This window comes from Thermobia domestica, chromosome 17, assembly GCF_964235325.1.
Source record: "Thermobia domestica chromosome 17, izTheDome1.hap1.1, whole genome shotgun sequence".
Taxonomy (NCBI): Eukaryota; Metazoa; Arthropoda; class Insecta; order Zygentoma; family Lepismatidae; genus Thermobia; species Thermobia domestica.
In genome coordinates, this window is record NC_137470.1 from 79,877,163 (window position 1) to 79,886,463 (window position 9,301).

At 33.8% G+C, this 9,301-nt stretch overlaps 1 long non-coding RNA gene across 1 annotated transcript; it reads left to right on the top strand.

The window, feature by feature from the left end:
• Positions 1-660: 660 nt before the first annotated feature.
• Positions 661-8,859, top strand: LOC145674070 (uncharacterized). Its single transcript, XR_014128875.1, has 2 exons — positions 661-815; positions 8,727-8,859. It is a non-coding gene; the product is annotated as an uncharacterized LOC145674070 (long non-coding RNA).
• Positions 8,860-9,301: the final 442 nt, after the last annotated feature.

Sequence of the window (9,301 nt, forward strand, 5' to 3'; positions counted from 1 at the left end):
TTTGGAAGGAGTAGTCGAAGTTTAATTCTAGCCAAGAAACATGTAACAGCACGAAGAACAATTTTGACCTTTTGGGGAATTATTCCCTGCTCTAGCTTTCAGAGCAGTTACTATCTTTAATGTTATTGAATTATTAGTGAGAATGTCTCGTCGTTTGCAAAGTAATTTTAATGTCAGTTGAGTCAATGACCGCAAATGCACTGGCTTCTCTGTTTGAGCCGCGCAGGACCTTAACTTCCATCCGCTTCATCGTCTACCTGAAGAGAGAGAACAAAGAAACTCGCGAATGGAGAAACGCCAATCCACCAATGGAACCATGAGGGAAGAAACATCGAAACCTGCGAGTATGTACGAGTAAATTAACCTATTCCAACAGCTATTTCCCTTCTTACCAATTTCTACCCTTTCAACAGCACAATTTGTTTCATTTTGTAAGTATTCAGTTTAATTTAAATGCAACCCCCATCAAATCCCGTATTCTATGCTCTATTCCTTTTAATTTTTCAGAATCCTGGGCGCAGCTTGTCAATTCTAGCATCCCCAATGTTTCAATTTGTTCCCACGTTATCTGAGCTTTCGAACTGACAAGGGGCGGGTGCACAATATATTTGTATGTTTGTGTGTGTGTGTGTGTGTGTGTGAGGGAGAGAGAGGTGGCTAATGTTTATTATTAATGGAGGATGTGCTGCAGGTTCTCGTTCTCGGTATACTTTACATGGATTCTCTGGAGCTGCTTCTGCTACTTCTTCTGGAATTTCTGGAAATTCTCCAGGTCCTGGTTCTGATGGAGATTGGTATGCGTTTCGTGAGATGAGGTGAGTGATATAAATGAATTGATGATTTCTGAAAATAATAGCTTATTTTGTATAGGTTTGAGATATTAAGGAAAACTATTTAAATCAATTCACAACATATTTTAGCCAGCTATGTAATTCAATTATAATGAATATCTAAATAGATACATTTTAAGTTACATGATCATCGGTCAATAAAGTAACTACAATTGATAGATTCATAGCCTTTCTGCAACCGCCGATTAGAATATATAATAATGTTGATTACATTAAAATATTGGCAAGTTGTGAAATACATGGTTAGAAAAACATATGTCAATTGTGCTTAAGATTTCGATTGTCAAGATCATCGTAAACAGTTTCAATGCGTTAAGCAGTTAAGCTAAGATTTAAAACTTTTGAGAGTTAAAACAAAAAATAATAATATTATAAGCTACAGGGCGATATAGTTTGCTGAAATGAGTTTACAGTTATCCAATTAGATGTTGTTGTGACTAAATGTTAGAATTTTAAACATTGTCAAGATTCCAAAGTTCCATATTGGATTTATCATTCTATTCAAATTAGCACTTTATAGCTTTTTGTTTCATTCATTGGAACGACAGAAATTTAGTTGACTTTTAGTAATAACCAAGGCCTGTATTTGTGTGTAAAAACTTTTTTTCGACCACGTGCATGCCCAAAACAAAGTTTATTATACTAATTTAGAGCCTGCAAGTGAAAATTAAAATTTTATTTCTCATAAAAATATATATTTTCTGAAAAAAAGTTATGTAAATAAATATTTTGGACTATTTCTGTAAGAAATACATATTTTTAACAATCTTCCGTTATTTTACTCTAAATTTCACAACAAATTGTTCTTTTCTTTCCCTCGAAAGAAATTAACATGTCGAAAAGAATTGGCTACATAATGTCATTCTGACATACCCCTGTATATGATAAACAATCCCGAACTCCGAGATTTTGTTACCAAATATACGAACTTAAGTCCTCCAGACAAGTAAACTCTTCCGAAAAACTATCTACCCAAGTGTTATGAAGAATCTCTAACACACATTAGGTCTGTATGTAAAAACGGAAAGCTTTGGGTGGGCAATAATGCAACTAGTGATTCTGTTAGTGTTAGAAAAGCGGGATAATGCTATAGTAAATGTACCGGTACTGAAACATAACGAAACAATTTCCAAACAACATTTCTTCCTAGACTCTAAAGAACTTTCAGTCACCAGTCATGTGACAATTCCCAGGCTGTTCAATGAATATTTGCACATTTTGTGGCCGAATGGTGTGAAATATGACAATGTTTTCCTTTTCTTGACTGATGGTGCTCCTTATATGAGGGAAACTGATGAAACTCTTTCTGTATGCTACCCTAATATGGTTCACGTGACGTGGGTTGTACACACCCTACATCTATTGTGTGAAAAATCCGAACCCTTTATCCTAAAGTAGAAAAGTTAATGTTAAATGGGAAAAAAAATTCGTATAATCGCCAACTAGAATTCAACTTTTCAAAAAAAAAAAAAAAATTCTGGCTTAATGTAGTATGAATCATTTGTATCTGCAAAAACCAAACTAAACCCATACGATGCTTCTTCCATTGAAATTGTTCAAAATTTAGTAAGTGACAGTGGCTTGAATCTGACATGGCTTTCATATCTGCCAGCTTTGGTTTCTTGACTCACTCTCTAAAGGAACTAGAAATTACAGGAAATTTATTGAGTATTTCGGTTAAAGAAGTACAATGCGTTGAAGGAAAGCTGAATGCTTCAAAAGCTGAAGTCGTAAGATTTTTAAGGGTTCTTTTTAAAAGGAAAAACGTTGGCTATAAAACCATATGTAAATTATCTGATGTATTGGTAAGCCAAAACACAAGTTGATGGTGTGAATATTCATGATATGCCCCTTTTCAAACGGAGATTAACATCGCGTGATGAAGAATGTTCCTTTTCTCAATAAAGGCATTATTCCGTGACAATAGGAATGGTTCCAAGATGGACAATTTGGAAAAGACGTTAGTTATTCACTGTAATGCCCATGCAATTTCGACGTCTGATGAATAGAAGCTATTGGTGAGCATCAGTATTAATTTTTCTCATGTTGGGTGTTTTTCTATACTTTTCCTTGTTATTTCTTGTTAAATATTTTTTTTTAAATTTTTAGTAAACAATTTTTCATTTTTTAGCACATAAAAAATAAATATTTTAAAGTTTTTTCAGCACGTAAACATCCGGGCCCTGCTAGTAAGACTATTATTATTATACACAATAAAATGTTCATATACTATGAAAATCATTCAAACCAAGTTAAATATTAGTCTCAATATACTGTATATGACAAGAAGACTGCGATAAATCTTCTCAAAATTTGTCGGGAACTAATCAATATGCTGGAGCACGTTTATCAGTTTAAAAAATCTGTAAGTAAATGAATATGTTGCACTGAAAATGAAAATGAAATGAAATCTTTGAGTTTTACGCCCCACGGTTATGCCGGTGAGGCTAAAGTAGACGGTGAAGATGAGAAATGAATGAAATGGTAGAACGAAGAAAGTGGAAGGATACGGAAGAACCCCGAGAATACCCATGAACGCGGTGTTTGTACACCACAAAGTCCACACGGCGCGAGCTGGGTTCGAACCAGGGACCACAAGCACCGGACCACAAGCTCTACCACTGAGCTACTGCGCCCCTTACATGTTGCATTGGAAAAGCGCGGTAATTAATTAAATAATGCTGATAATAAATATGAAAGAGGTTCATTCAGGTTGGCGCAATTTTAATGATTCATTTTCGTAATTGTAGACTCAGTATAAATTCGTGTTAAGTGTCAAAATGAAAATATTGAGTAAACAGCTCAGATGTTACCTCAGAACTGATGGGAGATATAGGCATACACATTCTTGAAGGTATTATTTGAACTACTTTCCACAGTGATTACAAGATAGTCAGTTTTCCACTAAGTAGTGTTAGGCACATAGGCCACATTTTTACATTCAACAGAACGTTTCCATTTTGGGCACTTAACACGGATTTTATACTCAGTCTACAACTATGTTACTAAATTGAAGGTCTGTTTGAGAAAGTGTAGATATATAACTCTAATTAATAAGTTGGTCCTTAAACTGGATGAAAAGCATCGTGCCCTCGCGGAGTCAAAATTTAGAATGCACTTATTCTGATTTGATAAAACATCATGAAACCAAATGCATCTTTGTGTTCAATGGTCTCTAGTTTCCTGTCAACGTAATTCCATCGATATAGCTCTTATATGTTTCCTGATTAATAAATTTTGACACATGGGTTTCACAGTTTTTTTTAACTAACTTAACGCCATTCAAGAAGTTATGCACAGTCCGAAACAGATGATACTCTGACGGTGTCAGGCTGGTCTATACGGTGGGTGGACTAAAACTTCCCACTCTCTGTATTGATCAGATTCGATCTTTTCTTTTGAACTAGGCGCACACATACTGAACGCTACGGGTCGAAGTCTATAGTTCTGCCCTTGGGCAACAGCTTGCCGATGCCCTTCTAATTTCTCCAATTGCATAGCATTGCCCTCCTGGGCGTCACTGTGGGCTTTGCCACATACTGTGGAGCTTCTACTTGCTTCTAGCACAATCTTTTGCTCACATTGTTGTCGCTTTAAATATAATATTATGATTTAAAATGTAGCGTAAATAATGACGCTAGTAACATACGCAACAAAACACGAGATAACCAAATATAATAAAAGTAAAAAAGTTACAGTTATTAGTACCTATTCAGGAAACAGACTAAATGAATTGAGAGAGATCATTAGAAGCTGCCGAGATTAGGATACTAATGTTAAATAAATTTCCATATCTTTCTGTAGTACAAAGCGCATTAGTAAACTGATTTTAAAATTAATAGATATTACCTACTGATAATTGGAAAGTGGTGTATCTTCAAATTTTTACGTAAGCACTTATGCAATCAACGAACAGCCTCCTTCGTTGTACCAATGATTGTAAGTTGTTGAAAGTCATCTTCTTGATGAATCCCACAGTCTTAAATATGTTTCTGTTGAAGTGTAATTTGAAACCTTCGTTGTTGATGGTCAATGAAAATAGGCCACTGACTGAAAACATAAACTGCCAATGTTGTAGTTGTGTGAAGGTCGCTACCCTAGAGGCGATTACATTGTCAAAAATGATTAACTCAGGGATGATACAGCTATTTCCTGAATTTTATGAACTCTAGTCAGACACTTCCATTGATAGTCTAGCCTTCTGGGACACATTTGCGATGAAAAGAAATTTTGACACAGAATAACCAATCAAAAGAAACTTCCCTTATAATTTCTGCATTCGAATCTTAGTTCGTTTTATCTTCCATGGAATCATTCATACCGACTAAGACAGCTTGATAAGAGGATCTACTTGCAACACTGTTTCATGGCTGTTCGCAATGCTATTGACCAAGTCTTAGCATTTACATAATCACTGTTTCTTCTATATAACATTCAGAGTGTGTGATGTAAAACTAACCTACAGCTTCCTTTTCTCAAAATGTTTATGAATAATCCGTGTCAATAATCCCAATGTTGACGCTGAGAACATGGCTGAATATCTTGAGGCAAAGATTATTGTCAGCAGCAAGTACATTTCTCAAAGAGTTCGTAGTTAGTCATATCTTCGTATTCTTTGATTTCTGCTCTCTCTTCCTCTCGTCCGCAACAGACTATCTGCCTTGATGAAAGTGCTTTTGCTACTCAAATGTGTTAGTTATATACAATTATTTATTATATAAACATTGTGTAGCAAGTCATAGTTCCCGTTGAAAAAATTACATATTTCACAATATACTTGATTGCAGCACTTTACTCCATGCTGGAAATATTACCGAATTGTTGAGCTGCGTATACCACTTATAAATTTCAATCCCCAACTACTAGCTAGAGCATAATGAACTCTCTCATTCACTATCGAGATACATACATTCATAGAGCTACTTTGTAGGTACATTGGCGTGTATTGGGGAGTAATATTAGAGTGGTTTCAGAAAAGCTGTGGTAGAATATACTATTGTTGGGACAATTAAGTAAGGAATTTCGTTGCTACAATAGCATCATATGTTGTTTGCACAGATAGGAGAAAAACTCAAATTATTATTAGCAGAAAATGTTGGACTTGCTGAATAAAAAAGCATAACTTCAACAAACAATAGCACAAACCTTCTCTTCAATGCTTTTATACTTGCATCGCTGTCGTGGTGGCAAACTCTGTACGTAAAGTAATTTTAATGGGCTAAGCTTTTTTTCTTTCCGTGAGCCAACCATGAGCTACCGCTAAAACTTAATTGAAAATTAATTTTGCATCTATTCACGTAGAAGATACGCTTGCTTAGACATTTGATCTTCAATTGTGTACTTTCCACTGTTTGACTACTGTTTAGGCAGCCATATTTTGCTACTACTTCCAGCTTTCTAGCCTACATTAAGGTCATCACTTAAATCCTAATGACTCATACGCTATACCTTGTAGCACAAATCCTGTAACTTTGGACGAATTTCCATCGCTACATAAATCTGTGAATAAAGTAAAATAAAGGAGGAGTGACAGTAGTAATGGAGAAAGAATGGTACACAAAGAAACTGTAAGAACTATGTGATTACACGTGTGAAGTAGTGAGAGATAAAGATATGAAATAATATATAAGAAACAAAATAATTCAGGATGAGGAAAAACGAGGTTTCATGAAATTAATGAATAAAACAGGAAGAATTCCGAAAATGAAAAGTTTTCCAAAAAGAGTACAATTGAGACCAGTAATGGATTGTAGAAACAATATTTTCGAACCTTTTGAAGGAGAAATAAAGCAGATTGCAGAGAAGAAGAGATGGGCAACAGGGTAGCAAAGTGACAAACACAGAGGAGGTAAAGCGTGTCCTAGAACAAGTGGCAGACAGAAGAGAAGGAATCATAGTATTCAGTGTAGATATAAGGTAATATTCCCGAGCATTAAGAGGAAGTACGTCGTAAAACAGTAGAAGAAATGGAAAATAAGATTAAAAGAAAATGGAAAAAGAAAGTATTGAAGGCCCTAAAGCTGATATGGGAGAATAGTGTATGTATGAATGGTGAGGATAAAGGGGGGGTTAAGCATAGTTTAGAGACTGTGCCCGATACTAACAGAGATCGTAATGAACAGGTGGGAAAATACAGTAAAAGAAGAATTAGGACAAAATCTTATTATCTTTTGTAGATATGTAGATGATTGCCTTGGAATGTGGAAAGAAACTAAGAGACTGTTGCAGAAATTTGTTAAAGCAATTGAGGACGAAAGAAAACAGATTAAGCTTGAAATGGAAGTACAAGAAGAGATGAAAATCAACTTCATGGACATGCCAATAGAGAAAATAGGAAACTTTGAGGCGAGTGGTACAGGAAAGAATGCGGTGCCGGATATACTGACATAAGAGGAGTGATGTAGACATGGTGACCAAGAAGAATTTTTAGAGAACATGAGAAAGAGGATAGAATTGATAGATAACGACGGAGAAAGAAAGAAAGAAGACATAGAAATACTGTATCAGTTTTTAAAGGGAAACCGATACAGAAGAGAAGATTTAAAAACAAGAAAAAGAGGAAGAAAAGAGGAAGAGGCAGCCAAAGGATTAAAAAGATAGTTTGAAATTATAAGTTTAGGTGATAAAACGGAGGTCCGGAAGAATCAGTTGAGGAACGAAGGGGTTAAACTGGGAAGGAAGGGAAAAACATACAGGAAAGGATGAAACAGGATAGAAGACTTGGTGAGAGAGAAATGAAAGAATGAAGGAAAGGCGATAAGACCAGAAGATGAAGGAGTAAGTGTACCAAGTTAATTGTAAAGAGTGCGATATGAAGTACTTAGGGGAAACAGGTAGTAGGTTAGAACGAAGGATAAAACAACACAAGGGCGATACCAGACTAAACAGAAATAACAACGCAGTATATAAACATGTTAAAGGAATGGCACATGAGATAGATTGAGAAGGAATAAAAGGATTAAAGAGGGAAAATGGGAGTGTGATAAGAAAGTGGACAGAAGCCTAGTGGAATAAAAAAAAGTATGAGAAGAAGAAGTTGATAAATTGGTCTAGTAGACTTGTGATACACGAATTATAGGAAAAAATTATAGACAAAATAGAAATAAAGAATTAAAAGTATTAACAGATGTACGTTAATCAAAGGTGATAATGGATAACAGCAGCTGGATAATAGTGAACAGAAAGTGTAAGTGACAAAAACCTAATTCAGAGTTTAAGTTCTTAACCAATTAAATGTGTTTAAACAGATGAGTAACTGACAGCATCTAATTAAAAATTTCCTTTTTAGAACCAATTAAAGGTTTACATTTGGTAAGAACAAAGTGGACGTGTACTGCATTCAGGTTGTATTTAAGATGTCAAAATTGGATATTTGTTTCATAATGTGTCTGAGGAAGGCTATGTTACATACCCGAAACCCTAACACACACACACGCACAAGTATCTATCTATCTATATCTATCTATCTATCTATCTATCTGTCTATCTATCTATATCTATATCTATATCTATATATATATATATATATATATATATATATATATATATATATATATTTACTGCCTTGGTCAGCTGGAGTTTTATTAGCAATCTTGTTTTCTTATTATTGACTAGACACTGCTATGGAGTTTCTTTGAAACATATCAGTATAATGAATTCTTCATGAATTTGATCTTAATATTAGCTTAATTTATATATCTGATTGTAAGTGTTACATATTTAAATAATGAGTTTTGGTTGCACATTTCAAGTATCTTTAATGTTGATTAATTTTGATTGGTTCCATCATTTTATTGAATTGTAACACTAATTAAAAATATTCTTGATAATTTAACGAAATAATTTTAATTTAGACTTTGTCTATTTTATTTTCAGTACTGAAGATACCGCAAAACTTTTCCATGATTATTTGAAAATGTGAGTTGTACTAGGTCGAATGCATACTATTCTGATCGAATAACATTGGCAGAAATATTATTCTTCGCTAATTGAAACACTTCCTCAAGAGAAATAAAAATATTGAAAAATAAAAGTTCCACTTATCAAACATGTTACAAATTTTTATTTTATATATATATATATATATATATATATATATATATATATATATATATATATATATATATATATATATATATTTCATGTATATTTACTGCATATGTTATGCAACCTAACGTTAATTAATAACATTTATATACTCTGATGTTTAACCTTAAGAATCGTTTTCAAATCTAGTAATGTAAACAAGAATGAAATTGTATTAACCAATCTTTAACAATTATGCATAATTTTGAATATACAAATTAGTATTTACACAACGTGGTAAGGTATAATTAGGTTGTCTCATTGAGTAAACTCATAACTTCATTGAGTAAAGTTTTCTAGTATTGTCTTGCCGATATATACACAATTCTATTATTACTTACTGAATGATCTAGAACAACTTGATA